Source organism: Teleopsis dalmanni, chromosome 2 (assembly GCF_002237135.1).
Source record: "Teleopsis dalmanni isolate 2A chromosome 2, ASM223713v2, whole genome shotgun sequence".
Lineage (NCBI taxonomy): Eukaryota > Metazoa > Arthropoda > Insecta > Diptera > Diopsidae > Teleopsis > Teleopsis dalmanni.
This window is the reverse complement of record NC_051847.1, coordinates 126,820,899-126,839,670: the sequence shown is the minus strand read 5'-3', so window position 1 is coordinate 126,839,670 and position 18,772 is coordinate 126,820,899.

Here is an 18,772-nt window from a genome sequence, read left to right as displayed (position 1 = left end):
TAATTTCTTAGTAAAATACAAAACAGTACTTGGAATTTAAAGACATTGAATATACTTGTGATATTACAAATATTAAAGAAATAGTTAACATTTCAAATAATCGTTTAATGAGGCATTGACAATTAAACTTTTTAAAAGTGTTTAATAGGTACATAGATTGAAGAAGAAAGTAAATTGAAAATTTCGTACCACTGTAAAATTATAGAAAAATAGATTCGTGGGAGCAAAAAATTGCGGATTTTATAATTTATTTTACGGATTTTATACAATTCACGCATCACTCTAGCTTTATTATATTTACATTCTGTCACAAAAGAAAATGAAATAAAACGAACTATTTTTATTAATTCAAATAATTAATTATTTATTGTAGTAGACTTAATTTAATAAAACACATATATGATAATGGTCTTTTAGTCTTTAAAATGATATTTGCAAGCATTTCTCGATTTAAAAATGGAAACGAAAATTATAATTTTGGTTTCACTTAGATCCAGACATGATAAATAGGGTGATTTATTAATGATATATACTTGTTTATAATTTGAATTACAACTACAATTGTCGTTATCTAATATAACGCTTTATGATGATAAATATGCAGGTTAGTGGGTATTATAGTATGTGATATTATAATACACACATCACATACTATAATACATCACATACTATAATACCCACTAACCTGCATATCTGCGATAGATTTTCTTACGCAAACGCTACAATTAAACTAAATTAATTTCTTTATTAACTTACTAAGTTTCTAAAATGCGTTACTGATACACAAATATGAAGATAATTTTAAACAACATCTTATTCGATTTTAGCTGACTATTTGTTGAATTTATCAACCCGTATATAGTTAACAATTTGTAATGTAGAATCACCATAAAATCTAATATATTCAGCATATTTTTAAAAAACTGGGGTCTTTTAGAAGAAACTGTAGAAGAAACGTTTACATTTCTAATGTTCTTCAAACACAAAATTGTTTTGTATAAAATAAACCCAAATTTTTTTTTTGACTTTAATTAAATTTTAATTTAAAAAAAAATTAATTTTAATTTAAATAAAATAAAAATTAAATTAAATTAGAACCAGCAACTGACAGAATGAAAATATTAGTTGATTATAAGCAAACACTGCAAACCTAGTAAGTCACTGTATAACTCTCCAACAGATTTTAGTAATTTCTATTCCTTAATAAAAGGTTTTAAGATCGACCTTACTTCTGACTAATTTGATCTTGATAGCATATTTAATCGATGATACACATACGGTGTAAAATGACCCTCAAGCATTATTTTTATTTTCCATACAGCTGTTGAAATGAATATCATAAATGAGATCAATGAAATATCAATGAAATGAATGTCAATACTCAATCTAGAACCATAGATAAGTTAGATTTAAAATTGAACCTTTATAATCAGCATTAAATTATCAGCAATCCTATAACAAGATTTTTATCTCTATATTACATCTGTTAGTTTCTTGAATATGCTAATCTTATCCATGCTATCATTGAGTGTTATCGTCGCAAAATAGTCAGGCAGAACTTGTCGTGTAAGAGACGTCAAATCATGTCAAGTGATCTCTATGTCTTCGATTTTTTCCATCGTACAATTAGATATTAGTGTCCCAAAATATTTTTTGCAGAAGATGGAAACTGAAAAACAGTTAATTTTAGTTCGACAGAATTTTTCAGAACATTTTGTTCTTCTTTTTTGACCAAAAATTTTATATAATAATTTTTGAGCGAACTAATTGGTCCTAATAAAAACTATAATATATTATGTACATTTAAACAAATTATATTTTATTGAAGTATTCCAGTAACTATTTAGATATTATTGACGCAAAAAATTTTTATAACAGACAGAATGCAAAAAACATCTTATCTTAATCAGTGAATGCTTATCGTACAAAAATTGTTATTTAAACATTGATTGATTAATTGGAAAATGGAAAAAGTACACTTTTAATCACAATTAAGGGAAATTAATATTAAATACATATAAAATTTGTTCGTCATAATTCAATTACAGGGGGTCATTCAATGGGTCAAACGTGTTGCCACCAAAAAGCTTCTGGGCGTTTTTTCTACTGACAATCGACAGCTGCTAGCTAAGGGATAATAATGCATTTTAAAGGCAAGCGCAAATGCAACTCAAATTAGTACAGGGTCAAGATACTGCAAAACAAATTTGAATATTCTTGAAACCAACTCAACAAAGAGTTTTTTAGCATAACATAAAAATTACACAGAAAAAAATATGTATATATATTAATAATAATAAAAGGAATATCAGAATAATAAATAACGTCAAAACTGCATGTAAAAACGTTTAAATAAAAATAATACCAAATCAACTACGCTCTTCAACGAATCAATTTTCAAAGTGATTTTACAATTTTACTACGCATTAACTGCAGAACTAACATAGCAATTGAATATCTTGTAGATACAAGATTTACAAAAAGATACATTGTGCCGCCCATTAAAGCAAGATCTTGAATTTCAACGCAAATAAAACAGCTCGAGGATGCGTTTCTAATTACAAAGCGTATAAACATTTTGGTTGTTGATATTCTTTATGTTCTGTTGCCGTTTTGATGTAGAGCTGGTATTGGATGCTTTGTTGTTGCTTCTGCTGTTGTTGTTGGTGTTGCAGTTAGTGTTACTGTTGCTGATGTTTCTACTAATGTTGTTAGTGTTATTATTGTTGTTATAAACAATTTAAAGCGCAAAAAAGTGCAACTTTGGTAAGCATTTTGTGTTTAGCAGCACAGTAATGGATACATAGATTTAGTAGATAGGAGCTGGCGCAACTTACGTCGTATCCCATCACATTCTCACAAGCAGTTAAAGAGATTAGATTTACCACAGATACCAAATTGTACAATGATCGTCACTGCTGCCGCCTTCACAATTTCTCCTCTTTTTTTACTGCAACTTCAGTGGCTAAACTTATTGTTGTTTTATCTTAAGTTTCTTTGAAGTTGGCAATATAAGAGATACAATCGCGTACACAGTAAGTTATGATTCGTTGTTGTTGTATTATTATTACAACCATTTTGGCTGCACGAAGTTAAATCATGTAATATTTTTCAGTAGAAAGAAAATAGAGAACTTTTTAGTTCTAAGTATCAGCACATTATCTTTACATACATGTATACAAATTTTTAAAAATAATATATATTTCCGAATTAATAAATATATTATATAGAAAGATCTCAGAGTAGCCATAAAGAGTTGGGTGACTTAATAAAAAAATCACCTTATTTTCTGAAGTGGCTTAAAAAGCAATAATTGAACCACCTAAATTTATATTTCATCTATCTTTATCTTTCATATGTGACATTCAGATCAGTTCAGATTTAGATATAAAAAGTAGTGATCTTGGAACTACTTCTAAATTATGCAAACAAAACGGTTCAAATCAGAATTTTGTTTGGAAAGTATTTGAGTTTATCAGACACCAATTTTGTTATATAATACTCATATATAACAACCGCAGGATTTAAGCGTAAATAAAGATGTAATACATGTGAAACATTCAAATGTGTATCAGAAGAAAAAACTTTTTTTTTAAATTATCCATATTATATTATAAAATATTTGCGAGTAAATACTTGTACAATATAATTGAGATATCTATAGATGTATTATGTACCTTCCAAGCTAAATAGGACATTATAAAAATAGATCTTTAAACTGAAGTCATCTATTAACAATCACGTGCATCGATAACATATTAAGGTAGATTCATCATTAATTTTCTGTCAAAATTTGATGATCATCAAAAGTAATAAAATATAGTAATATTGATATACAGCCATAGTCAAAAGTATTTACACAACGAAAATTTTTGCACATGTTGCATAAAAACATGTTTTTATTGTTGTTGTTGGACTTAAGTTGCAAAAAATTTTTTTGTTGTTACTTAGTTTTATTTATGCAGAACCAAATAAAAAATTGGAAAGATAACTGTTCATTTGACAAAATATAAGCAACTGCGCTGATGCTTATTAGTTGTCAAAAGTATTTACACACATTTTTTTCGCGTCAAAAGTATTTACACAAAATGTTAATTTCATTTTCTTCTCCTTAATTGATGAATTTTTTAAAAATATTTTTATATTTATTTAATTAATATAATTAATATTTGGTTACACCACCTTTGGCATCAATAACTGCCCGCAACCTAGCTGGAATTGATCCAATCAAGTTGCGAATCAATTTGAACCGAATATTCCCTATTTCAATTATGCTATCACTACATTTTGGATTTTTATCTGTAGTATTTTGTTGTTTTCTGAAGTCTCAACCATACTCAATGACATTAAGACCAGGGCTCTGTGCAGGCTATAAAAAAACAGCATGATTTAACTCTTTTAAAATTGGATTAAGTCTACATCCTTGATGACATGGTGCATTGTCATGTTGTAGAACCCAGTTATTGATTGGAAAATGTCTATTTTTTGACGTTAAGACATGGTTATTTAAAATACCAATATAACCGGACTCATTTAAGGTGCCATTTTTTGGTACCAAATCTCCAAATGCAAAGCATAATAGACATCCCCAGAACAAACCCGTGCCACCTTCAATTCTATTAAGTGGCTACACTGCTATATTCTTTTGGCGTTGTCTTAAGTGCATGGAGTGCTTACCAAACGAACCCTAGAATTGAAATTCAAACTCATCTGTCCATAACGCATTGTAAAAAAACTGTATAGGTTACTTAAAATACTTCAAAGCAAATGAGAGAATATTTGATAAGGTCGTTAGAGTAATATTGACTCTTTTGTGCACCACGTAGGTATTGATATTAATATTTTTCAACCTGTGATGTAGTGTAGCATCACTAATAATCTTGCCAATCAACTTTTCCGACGATGCTGCTACTTTGACCGGGCTTATTGTAAAATTTTCTACGACTACTCGTAATAATCTTCTGCATTCTCTTTGATTCATGGGAGGTTTCCGCCCAGTCCTTTCCAAATTTTTTAAATTTTCACTTATGTTCCTATTTTTAACTAGATTTTACACCGTTTTATGTAATATTTTGCACAACTTTACTAAGTTCGTCGCAGAAATCCCACTCTTATATTAGGTACCAACCTCAGATCAAATTTCAACTGATAAGTCCTTGGTTTTTATCATTTTCCTAAATAATTTCTGAAATTTTGAAATCTCTAAATTTGCGTAACTTTTGACAAAAGCCAACAACTGCACTTACTTTAAGAAAATCCTATAATAAATGCTAATTAATGTTTTGTGTAAATACTTTTGACGCAAAAAAAATGTATGTAAATACTTTGGCAACTAATAAGCATCAGCGCAGTTGCTTATATTGTTGTCAAATGAACAGTTATCTTACCAATTTTTTTTTATTTGGTTCTGCATAAATAAAATTAAGTAACAACAAAAAAATTTTTTGCAACTTACGTCCAACAACAACAATAAGAACATGTTTTTATAAAACATGTACAAAAACTTTCGTTGTGTAAATACTTTTGACTATGGCTGTATATATTAAAACATCAAAAAATGGATCCCATTCCTTATAATTTTATATTATAATATGAAACTACTTTTCAACTTACGAAAGTAAAAACATTTTCTTCATAATAATGTCAAAATATCGAAAAGGCTTGATTTATTTTAATGCTTTGAAATTTATTTTCACCTTTTTAATACACTTTTCAACACTATTGCTTAGCATATTACTAAAAAACTTTCAAGCTTAAAATTTAGAACATTCATTAAAAAATGGTGCTTTTTACAGCTAAGAAACTCTTAACTTTTGCGTTTTTTTTTTTTTGCTATTTACAAACAAAAAATATTTTTAGTTAATTGTTATCAGTATTTTAAGATAAAGTCTTCTATAAAGTTTATACTGATGGATTATACTTTTCTAATAACTAGTACTCTATTATCCTTTAGCAAATCTGTAACTGTTTAGAATAGATCACCTTCAAGATTGAGTGGCCAAATACAGTATTTGACACTGAGAGCATTGGAAATTTTTGTTTAATAATTAATTGCAGATTACTCACTTTTAAAATTTAAAGCCAGTCGCAAACTTGAAGTGAATAACTATTGATCGTCAGTACATTCTCCAAAACATGGACATAACTATTAGATACTACTAGAACAGACAACTAACTAAGACATCACAGATTTGTCTTAAACTAAATCAAGGGAATGTGTCCCCTCAATAAAAATAGAGTCATGAATTTTAATTCATCCTCAACAGATACAGAAAACAAAGAGCAGACTTAAGTACGGTTAAATTAGGGGCCAATTGGTTATTATAAATTTAACAGGAAATGCAATGCTAAAATCAACATTATGTTTTCTTAGCTTGCCATGTCCAGAACTAATATAAATCATAAATGTTGTTAAGAAAAATAATTTTAAATAAAAAAAAGAAAAGTACGAACAATTTTGATTTTAATATGATTTCTTTAACATTTTTCTTGAACTTTATCGCCCATATGTTTAAAAGACCATTCGATACATCAATTAATTTCTTTTTTTTTTTTTGGGTTTTTAAACTTTTAAAAATTTAACATAGGAATATATTTTATACATTTACGTGGTCCTACAATTTGGTATAATTTAAGGTTTTGTTGGTTTTAGGTTTGAAAATAATGTAGCAAGCCCATTATCGAATATGTTATTTATATACTTCATACAATATTTTCTACTACAAAATTAAATGCAGTTAAAATATTATCTTCACGTTCAAATTATTTACAATGTAGAATCAAGTGCATCTTAAGAAAAAAGTAAGTTTGTAATTCAACCGAAATACACTGAAATACTTCAGAGAAATCATACATCAATTGTGCAATGAAATTTGCAGCGCATAAAATTTTTTACAATTATTTTTTTGCTATCTACATATTTAATATACGAGAACAAAACTCCTTCTCCACTTAAATCATATGATGCACATGTAACTTAAGCTGCAATGAAAGCAACGAAACATATGCTCCATAAACACTATGGAGCAAGGAATCAACAGTTTTTGGAATGAACAACTGTGAAATGCGATAAAGCCATAGCTTGAATTAATATGCCGAACTACAGTCGGTCTGTTAAACGTGAGAACCTCGCACAACACTTAAATTGTTATTGTTAATAGCAGTTGGTGCTATACATATTTAAATAATCTTATATTTTTGAATAATTGAATATGAACAAATATAAGTAGTTTAAACTAAAAGGGGTATAAAAATTATAAATTACTACCATTTGGAACAATTCCAACAAAAAACATAACGTACAGAATCAAAATTATAAAAAAGTCTTAACTATTCAAACAATTGACAATATATAATACTGGATTCACGCGAGAGCTTTGTTTGTAAGTTTAGTTGTTAATAGTTGTTGCTTTCAATGCAAAATGAAAATTTTTGACAGTTAAAAATTAAAATTGAAACTCCAGTGTGGATCCAGTATTATGCATATCATATATCCAATAAATACAACTATTTAATGCAAATTTAAATATTCATAATTGCCGTATAGTTCAATTATATCATATATCAGTTATCAAATATCACTTAATTCGAATAATATGAATTCTGCACACAGAATTTGAGATATTCGCAGAATTCGAACTGTTTAAACAATTCGCATATCTCTGTATGTGATTAGAATTATTCGGTGCAAATTCAGATATTTATATTTTCAAAATTGTTCCAAAATGTAGTAATCTAAATAATAGAAACAGCACTACTACTGGCTAAGAATTTCGCGTAATGTAATAATGAATCGTAGCTATTAACACAATACATTTATAATCTATATATTAATAATATTTCTTTTATGAACATTATATTACCATATTACTATATATTATAAATTATATAGAATTAATTTAAATAATTTTGAAATTTCACATATATCACACATTTTATTAATTATTTTTACAAAATATTACATTCTTTAATATAACCTTCTAGGATTGTATAACCGTAGCAAAAAATAAACAGAAATAAGAACTAATGGGCATGCGCCTGTACTACATATACAACCACCACAACGTACTTTAAAAGATTTAGAGCGACATTAGAGCAGTCAATCCATCATGGTTGAACATTACCATAAATTACACAGAAATAATTGATTATTACGAGAATCAGTTGGCAAGAGGCAGGCAGTGCACCATACTGCACTGCATAGCTACAAAACAAACAGAAAAAATACTACAGACTAGTGCCAGTGGTATTGGTTGTACTACTAAATACTATGATGCAGCAAAAAAGATGTGCATTATCCTGCTACGCATGTGAAAGCGCAACTTCTCATAGCCATCATAGCTATACATTTAACCATGGCAACGGAGTACATTTTTTAAACAACTCTACTATACATACATTCCCGCGCACCGATTTACTTTAAATTACACTAAGGAGAAAGACATACTGAAGTTGTGGACAGACAGACAAAGAAGATGATTTTACGGAGTTTTTAGCAATTTTTAATGGCAAACCAGGCGCTAGTGTTTTTGGCTAGTTTTAACAGATGCAGACATGAAGCGATCTTTCCACAGGTTCAATTCAAGAGATTTTAACGTTACTTACATACATGTACCTGCAGTATATTTTAAAGCACTTTGAACTTTCTCAATTGCAAAGGAGAAATATATCTTTTAGTAAATTATACGAAAAAGTAATTCAAAATAGAAAAATTGCTGTTTCTCATAAATGTAACTCAACTATGGCATTACGTCTACACAAAAATTATTAGTGGGGGGAGGGAATTAAGTAATTTAATAAATGAATGCAAATATTTGCTAAATACGCCTTCAAAACATTATACTCGTACATATATTTTTTTTACTATTGCTCCAGTAATTTGAAATATAAATAATTTAAAACAAAATTGTTTTGGTAAAAATGCTTTTCGTTTTCTCATATTTTCCATCTATTTATACTTAGGAGACAAGATATATTATAGTTGAGCTTTGAAAGTCATTACTGGCGATTAGATTACAGCTTGCCTGAAAAGTTAATTGAAATTATTAGTTTATGTTGCATGCAATATAAACTCTTTGATGAATGAAAAATAACTTGTTTTAGATTTAACAAATTTTAAGTATTTTGTTACTTTCAGTTACTATAAAAAAATTTGTGAACTCAAACTTTTAAAGTAGCAAATTAGTTTTTAAATATATTTCCCGTCAACTCTTGGCAGTAGGGCGGACTCATCACATTCATGCAGTCATCTCGTGAGTTTTAAAGCCATATGCAGATACTCAGCTATTTCAATTTATTAATAATAAGTCCCAGAATACTTTCAAAACGCATTGGTAATTAATATTTAACCTTATCACGATTAATTTTGCTGTGAACAAATAAAATTTTATTGATGTTCACTAACCTCTTAACCCATTAGGATAAATATATGGTTAAGTAAACTATATTTTATAGAAAAGGGAGGTAAATTGGCAATAACATAAAATAAAATAATATTAAAAAATATGAAATATTAAGGAGTATCTAACGTTTTATTCGTAAAGAAACAAGAAAATTGGGTGGATTCTTAAGTACTTTTAAAATATATAAAGTTAAAGTTAATTTCAAAAGTACATATAATATATCAGTCAATAAGTCAATAAGTCGTGTAACTGACACACAGATGGCGCTGCCATTGTCAAATCCATATGACGTTTATGAAGTACGAACCTTCAAAAGACTATGTGTAAAATTTCATGACATTTCGATTAGTCAGAAAAAAGTGATAGCCATTTAAGGGAAGCTACTTTTGTTATTTTCAAAACAATGGATTCAAAACAGTTTCGTGTGTTCATTTATCATTGCTTCTTGATGAAAAAAAATACTGTACAAGCTCAGCAATGGCTTCAAAAGTGTTATCCAGGCTCTGCTCCATCGAAAAGAACCATTTGTTATTGGGTTGCTGAATTTAAACGTGGTTAATGGCGAACGGTCTGGTCTTCCAATTAAGGTGGTCACTCCAGAAAACATCAATAAAGTCCAGAAATTGGTTATATCTGATCGTAAATTGAAATTGCGTGAGATTGCTGAGACCGTAAGGATATCAGACGGCAGTGTGTTTACAATTATGCATGAACATTTGACCATGAGAAAGCTTTTTTCAAAGTGGGTGCCGCATTTACTCACATTCGATCAAAAACAACAAGGTGTTGATGATTCAGAGCAGTGTTTAGCCATGTTTAACATACACGTAATAAATCAGATTTTTGCATTGATATATGACAATGGATGAAACATGGATCCATCACTTCACTCCGGAATCAAAACGATCATCATCTGAGTGGACTGCAGCAGGTAAACCACGTCCGAAGCGTCCAAAGGTACAACACTCAGCTGGGAAGATTATGGCTTCAGTATTTTGGGATGCACATGGTATAATCTCCATTGACTATCTCGAAAAGTGAAAATCCATCAATGGTAACTACTACACGGCATTACTAGATCGTTTGAAAGCAGAAATTGTGAAAAACCGACCGCATATGGCGAAGAAAAAAATTTTGTTTCACCAAGAGAATGCACCATGTCACAAGTCAATTAATACGATGGCAAAATTGCACGAATTACACTTCGAATTGCTTCCTTATCCAGCATATAGTTCAGATCTGGCCTCCAGCGACTACTGGCTATTCGCTGATCTCAAAAAAAATGTTCGCCAGTAAGAAATTCATCTGAATTGAAAAATTACTGCAGCTGAAGCCTATTTTAAGGTAAAAGACAAATCCATCTACAAGCACGGCATCGAAAAGTTAGAGAAGCGTTGGAATGATTGTATTGCCCTTGAAGGAGATTATATTGATGAATAAAATCGATTTTTGGCAGAAAAAATTTGTTTTTCTTAGTTAGTCACTCGTCTTATTGACTGATGTGTTATATATACGAAGTGGGATTTTGCTTTTATATTTACATAGTATCCATCAGAAAATTTTATCAGATGAAAGGAGAAGGTTATAGGCTATATTTAGACCTGATTGGTGGTGTAGCATATATATAAACAGTAACACAAATCTTATTAAAAAAAATTTAAAGGATTGCATATCAAATTTCAACATTTTTAAATCTAAATTTAACATTTTTTTCTTCAATTAAATACTTAATTAACAATCTATTTAGCTATATTATTGTACATTTTATGCCATGTACATTATTACTTAGGTAATATTTAATGTCTATTGAATATTACGGTTTATAATATCGTAATATACTATTATTATTATTAATATGACATATTTCTAATTTACATAGAGTGCATCAGAAACATAGTTTATTTACAGAATTGTTTTTACATATTCTATCCATTTCTTTCTGTTACTCGCTATGTATCTGAGCTGATTCATCGTTTTGTTCGTTTCGCTCGCAACCGTTCTCTTCCACGTTAATTTAGGACGACCTCTCCTACGTTAACCCTGTGGGTTGTATTCCAAAACAGTATGAGGGATATCATTGATTGGTCACCTAAGCGTGTGATCTAACCATTTATATTTACGCTTTTTGATTTTTTTTTCCACTGGGAATGGTTATGCCTTTCTCCATAACTCTGAATTCAAGGTATTTGCTGACCACCAAATGCGCATAATATGCCTTAAACTTCTGTTTATGATCCTTTGTATTTTCTTAATATTTGTTCTGGTGATAGACCATATCCCTCAGCTGTATAAAAGAGTCGTTTTGACGCATGCATTAAATATATTGATCTTAGTATTAAAACTTACGGTATTGTACTACACTATAATCTGTTACTATAATTTCTTATTATCTGAATTGCAGATCTAAGATTTGCAAACAGAGCCACAATGGATTTATGTGGTTGCTAAATATTTGAAGATATGTTGAAGTATAATTTATTCAGATCTTTATGTATAGATTTATTAGACACTAACCGGTGCTCTGATATTTAATAAAAACGTTTTGGATTGGAATGAACATGCTTAGTATTCTTACATAGGAGATACTAGCTGTTTTCGACAACTATATTTTATATGTCTAGATTAGTGTTATAATAGCTTTGTATGTAAGTCCTTTTTATTACGAAAGCTTGAAGCAGACCTTGAAACTGTAACACTTTTTTATTTTCAAATTAAATTGTTTTTTTTTTACTTATATATGATCTTTCCATTTTAATCAACTATTTAAATATATTTCAAGACATTTAATAGTGCTAAAGGATTGATATTTTCGACAAATTTCACTAAAGAGCAATGCCTTCGTCTTTTACTAAATTTGCTATGAGCAGGTTTTTCACTATTGACTTGTATTTAGGAAAATGTATAATCTTATTGGATTTCATTCTTGTTTAATTATTGATTTAACTGTCTATTATTATTTACAATTTATAGTTTAAGTTTTAAATATTTAAAATAATTCCTTTGAAATATAATTGAAGTTTCATTTAAAAGAAAAACATTGTTTAAAATGTTTTGAATATTTAGAGTAAGAAAGATCATTTTAATTATTACATATATTTTATTTTTAAATATATAAAAATAATACTGAAATACACATTCTTTGAAAGACCGCCTGGATAATACAATGAATAAGGGCGAATTGTATATTTTTATCAAATCACAACTTTATTTTCAGCCAACATGCCTATGTTATCCTCTTACTTCTAAGAAAATCGAATTTGTATTTCGAATTTTTAACGTTCTGTAGCATATTAAAATTTGAATTTTATTTTTATTAATGTTAAGTAATACACTATCGAACTAATTTGCTTTTGGTGTAAAGGCTTTAGTAGCCATAAACTTTACTATATTGTTTGGATATTGTTTGGAAAACAAATCATGTCTTAAATAAACACGTTGAAATTAAAAGATATTAACAAATGATTTTTGAACATAAGATATTAAAAATGTATTTCCAAAATAACATGCATTTCGTTTCAAAAGAATATGGTCTCTTCAAGGTCTCAACGATCTCTTCATGAAACAAATATAGCATGAAAACAAAGAACAATTATTTATAAAAAAAGTGACTGAAGTGACACTTTTTTCGTAGGATCAACTTTTATAATAGGAGCTACTATGAACTGAGCTACATTCGAAAAGCTAATATTGTAATGGATTCCTATTTGCTTGCTTTGGGTAAAATTAATCCGATTCACACTAACTTTTAGTATTATTTTATATATATATATATATATATATCTTTATATCTACATAAAATTAGGAGAATTCGGCTAAGAACAAAGAAAAAAATTAAATACTGGATTAATGTAGCCTATGTGTGACTTGTCTTTTTTAAGATGCATAGATAAACTATTATGGTGTGGCATTGGTTTATAAAAAGTCTACAATAATTTATATATTTAGTAAATGTGTTATTGAAGAAGTCAATAAAATTTGTGTCCACTCCCATGGATTAAAATTCTAACTAGAATAACCATTAATTTAAATTCCACCTGTATTAAATTTTTAATACTTATCGCACCTCTTAAAATAACAAAAACAATATATGATTTGTAATTTATTTATTTTATTTCAATAAAATGAATAAGACGAAGAAGATTAGGGAAGTTATTGTAAATTATTATATGATTTAATCGTTTTAAATAAACCAATTATAAAATATCATGGATATTCTGAATGAAGTTTATTTTTAAATATACTTTTACTTAACACTCTGTGTTTTGGTAAATATTGATAACAAAAACGTCTTTCCGTACTAGCAAAAAATCACAAAATTAAGTTTTTACTTAAGAAACATTATGTATATTAATACACAATGACATGTTATAAATATATTTGCAATACTGATTTGAGTTTTTCAATATGTCTTTTTCTAGACTAGGGTCATATATTTCGAATCGAAAAACATTTAAAAGCTTGAAATGAATTCAAATTTAATCTGCAGCTATAAACTTTTTATTTTATTTCTTAAATCTTATCAATAATCCCCCACAGATATGTAAAATTTATAACCCATTTATTATGCCATTAATCGAAAGGTCCAAAGACAAATCACTCAATCAAGCATAGCTCAACGGGTTATTTATTAAGCCAAACCTCATAGTCTCACTAAAATGTGCAGTCACAACGGTTGACAATTTTTAAATCAAGCCGCTGCCATCGGAGACATAAACTGAAACTGACTTAATTGATTGACCCGTAGTTATGGCAAATACGAACGAAACCAAACTTTAAGGCAAACAATATGCAAAGGACTAAGTGCCTTGAAACAATAAAATAAACTTGGCAAAAAAATGTAAAAAAATTCCTAGTCTCACAATATAAACCACAATAGTAAAAATGGCCTGTCTGTCTACAGATTTTGTCATTCAATCAATCCTATTTTGAAATTAATAACCGATCTCCCGCAATGTATTTTCTCCTTTGGGTGACAGAGCGCAGTCGAAACAGGCACTACACAACACAGCATCACATATTTAGCCAGGAGATGTGTTGTTATTGCACAGCACGCTGAGAAGCAACAAGGCGAGCACTAGTGGAATCACTTGATTTTAATAAAAATAAGTAAATTCATAAAAAAGAAATCAAATAAAAAAAATTTGTATATTAAACGTAACAATATCTCCTTGTCTGCGATCAGAAGTGACGATAATGTGTTGTCGTTGTCGCATTGGCGCTTTATATGCCATTACCATGTTGCACTGAATCAGTGCTCAGTGCAGTTGGACGGCTGCCGTAAGCGTTCATTCTTAGCTATCAGCACTTAGCCATAAATACTGTTAACTATATTACATTCGCTGCTCATGCCTTTTTATGGTAACCGTAAGAACTTCATTTCGCTGAACTTGACATTACTCGCGATATGAGCAAGATGCATAATCATTATTTTCATTTAAATTTAGCTCTTCACTTGTCTATAATTTTTAGAAATTGTGATCGAACCGAAATATTTGCGATTTGATGCCAATTTTAATTGTGCAATCCCGAAGATGGATTACTGCTCCCATCATAGTTGGTGCTGTTTTTGTGCGATGAACGATTATTCTAATGCAAAATGATTAAAGTTTTACATTTTATTGATTGATTGATTGATTTAATAAAAGGAAAGTATAGACACAGCACCACTTGTTTAGATTATTGAAAAATGTGCGATTTCGAAGTTTTAATGCCAATTATCAAGGCAGTACATAAGCAATACAAAGAAGAAGCAATTGTTTAAAAAAAAAGTTCTATTGAAATTTCCTTTTTGGAAATGTAGAATTTAAACTGTAATAGATGGGTTAAAATCAATGTGAGAACAATGGCAGGTCTTACTAAAATAAAACAATTTATGTTTGCTTATAATAAATACCGGAGGAATTTCATAAGAATTAAAATGATACATTGTTATGTCGAAACTTACAATTGCAAAACTTACAAAAATATGAAAATATAAAGTTATCACTAAATCTACAAAACTCCCACTAGTTAATCCTGGTGTTCACAATAACTACTTATGCATCCGAAATATAAGTGATAGCAAAATTAGAGAAGCAAAAATTAGAGAAGTATTGAAGAGTGTTCAAAATTAAATGATTGCTTATGGAAATACGTCTTTAAAATAACTTTAAAAGCATATCTGTGACCAACTTTAACCGTGAAATCAAATGATTACGAACGTTGGAACGGCTAGTGATAGAAGAAAAAAAAATAGAACACAAGATACGAAAAATATCACTTACTTGCTGAAAGAATGAATTGCAACCCGTGTTTTGAAAACACTTTGACATAAGGGTAAGATCGAACAAAATGTTGCACCGCAATATATATTAACATACGCTATCTCAATATGCAAAGAGCAAAAGTAGACAAAATCTAATTAAAACAGTGGATTTTAAATAAAAAATCATGTTTTTTAGCTTTAACTGTTCCATTACAGATGTACCTTTAATTATATGTCACGTCTCATTTAATAGAAAACGAATGAACTGTAGTAATCCCTATAATTGTTCTGTAAATTCTTAATCGAAATCACAAATAAAATTTGGTCCTTATTGTTTTGACAGTGATTTGAATTTTCTAAACTTCATCAATTGTATTCAGCATATCGTGTTCTAAATCGTTGTTATATAATCTTATAGAAAGGTATCAATATTTTTTGCATTATTTAGGTTGGTTGTCTGTATTCCAATTTTGCTGTATAATATATTTTTAATACATCTGTTACAATTTTTCCACGATGTTTAACGTACTGATTGACTTTTTAGTATAAATTTATTGTTGATAGTATGGCAATATTTATGGCAAATACTTCTGCTTATAGGACACATCAATAGTTTTGGCATTTACATCTTTCATCTTTACACCTTACTTAATTTCAGATATTAGCGTTACATACCTCATCTATAAAAACATTGAAGCCTTAAAATTGTTGAGTATTCTTCTAAAGTACTTTTTTTCCTTTAATTTTGAAACAGCAGTCGTAGCGACTATGCCAATTCGAAAAGTGGTTGCAAATTGCATATTCTGACTGATCAATACACCGAAAATATAAGTGTTTTAAATGAAATATATATATATGAACAGATATATTTCTGTTCACGCAAGTAGACGAAAACTGAATTAAACATCCAATTTTGCTGATTCAATGCTCACAGGAGGTGGTCAATTGTAATTTAACAAGCACAATGTTCTATACAATAGAGCAGAAAAAAACTGTTCAAGAATAGATTTAAAACACTTACTTATCGAAGCTTTTATAAACTCCGTAATTTTTTTTTTGTTTTTTTGTAAATAAAATTAAAGTGTAAAATGTTGTACGAAGATAATTGAGCATTTAAAAATACTAAATTTAATCTCTTAATCTGTATTGTTCAAAATATTTTAGTAAATAGAAAAAAAATCACTTTCTAATGATTTTCTCAAATTTTTACACTCGTTAAAGAAATAATTTGTGAATACTTTGACAGCTGGAATAAATCTTGCCATATCAAATTAAGATTTGTTGAGTTAAAAAATTATTTTAATGAAAATATCGAAATAACCCATTTATAAAGTTAATAACAATGTGAAATTATTTATAAAGATATTAATTTTATTTTTATTTTATTTTGTTAATTGAAAGATATTTTAAACTTACAATTATTATTCTTTTCTGTATTTTAAGCAAAAACGAAGTGAATTCAGTACAACGTACAACTGCAAATAATCCGATTTAAATAGATACAAAAACTTTTAACGAAGTACCTAAATGGAAGCATAAAGTTGATACTCGTAAAATACTTCCTAAACTTATTAAAATAAGCGTAAAGTAGAAGCACAGGCTGGAATTGTATAAATTTGAAAAGGACGTTCTTAATAATCTTTAAAAAAAAGGCGTAAGATTAGATTATGCTGGCAGACCAAAAAGGTCACGTGTAGACCATTAAGGTCCATTGTGATACCAGATCAGAGTCTTATTTAAGCGATTATGTGCATCATTTAGGATGCGCGTTTTATTTGCGAATTTGATTAGGATTTCAACAGAAACCTCAGATATGTGCTCCAGTCCGGTAAAACTGACAGCCCCCAAGTATTTTTGTCGAGTTCTCGAGGGAACCGGGCAATTACACAGCAGATGCTCTAGAGTTTCCTTTGCATCCGGCTCGTTATATTTCCTACACGCATCGTTGTGAATTAGATTCAGTTTTCGCACATGTGTTGCGGTTAGACAGTGATCTGTCAATACACCAATTAATGTTCTACAGTTCCTTCGACTGAACGATATAACATTCTCTGTGTACATTTCCTCGTTTATAAGTCTACACATGATCCTAGCTATACTACAAGTAGTTAAGTTTCGACACCTTTCCGTTGCTCTGCTTGTCATATGCTCGTCCAGAAGTTTATGTATTTGTTTCAGAGGTCTGAGTATTTCGCACGTTTGTTCCTCTGAAAGTTTTGCACCATTTTGAGCAATAGCATCAACTGTCTTATTTCCCTCTATGCCTTTATGACCAGGAATCCAGTACATACAAAGTCTGCGATTGCAGACTAGTCTGGCTATAGCTTCCTTACATTTTAGTGTGACTTGATTGCCTTGGCTGCTTGGTTATCCACATAAAAATTTATGTAGTAGTTTCTCGTTTCACCCACACACACGAGCTCCGCTATATTTTTAATAGCAAACACTTTTTTTGGAACCCGCTGCAATAGTCGGGAAGTTTAAACGACATTCTTATGCTTAATTCCGCACAAAAGATGTACTATATGTACTATAATTGTTTCAAAACTTCAACAGTGTCAATAATTTTTGGTGCTATATATCAGAAACTACAGACAGTGAATAAGTTTTAACTACATAGCATGCTAAGAAGTGGTTTTCAGGTAAAAATTGTAATAATGTAAATATTTACTTTATTGTATATATAAATATCTTAGTGTATGAATTAATACATTTAACATGATTTTTTACCTTTGGGAAATGAAAAAGGCCTCGCTTGTCTAGATACAAATAACAACTAGAGCTATTTGAAAATACACATATATTATCATTTTTATAATCACTTACGAACAAAAAAATAAGGAAAAATGTATTCATAATAGGGCTATCTAGAAAAACATTGTCATTCATTTTAGCCGGCATCTTAAACAATTGAATATTTCTTAAAAAAATCTGTTGTTTATTAAGTAAATCCAGTCGAACCAGAGAAGTGTTTAGATTTGACACTCTAAACAACAATTTATGATCTGTAATAGAAAGAGAATAGTAATACTAGATACATTTTCGAACTCATGTTTATATTTGTTAATCCTGTACAAACTACTTGAAATTCTAATATCTTTTGGATGTTGAAATTGAGCTGGATTAA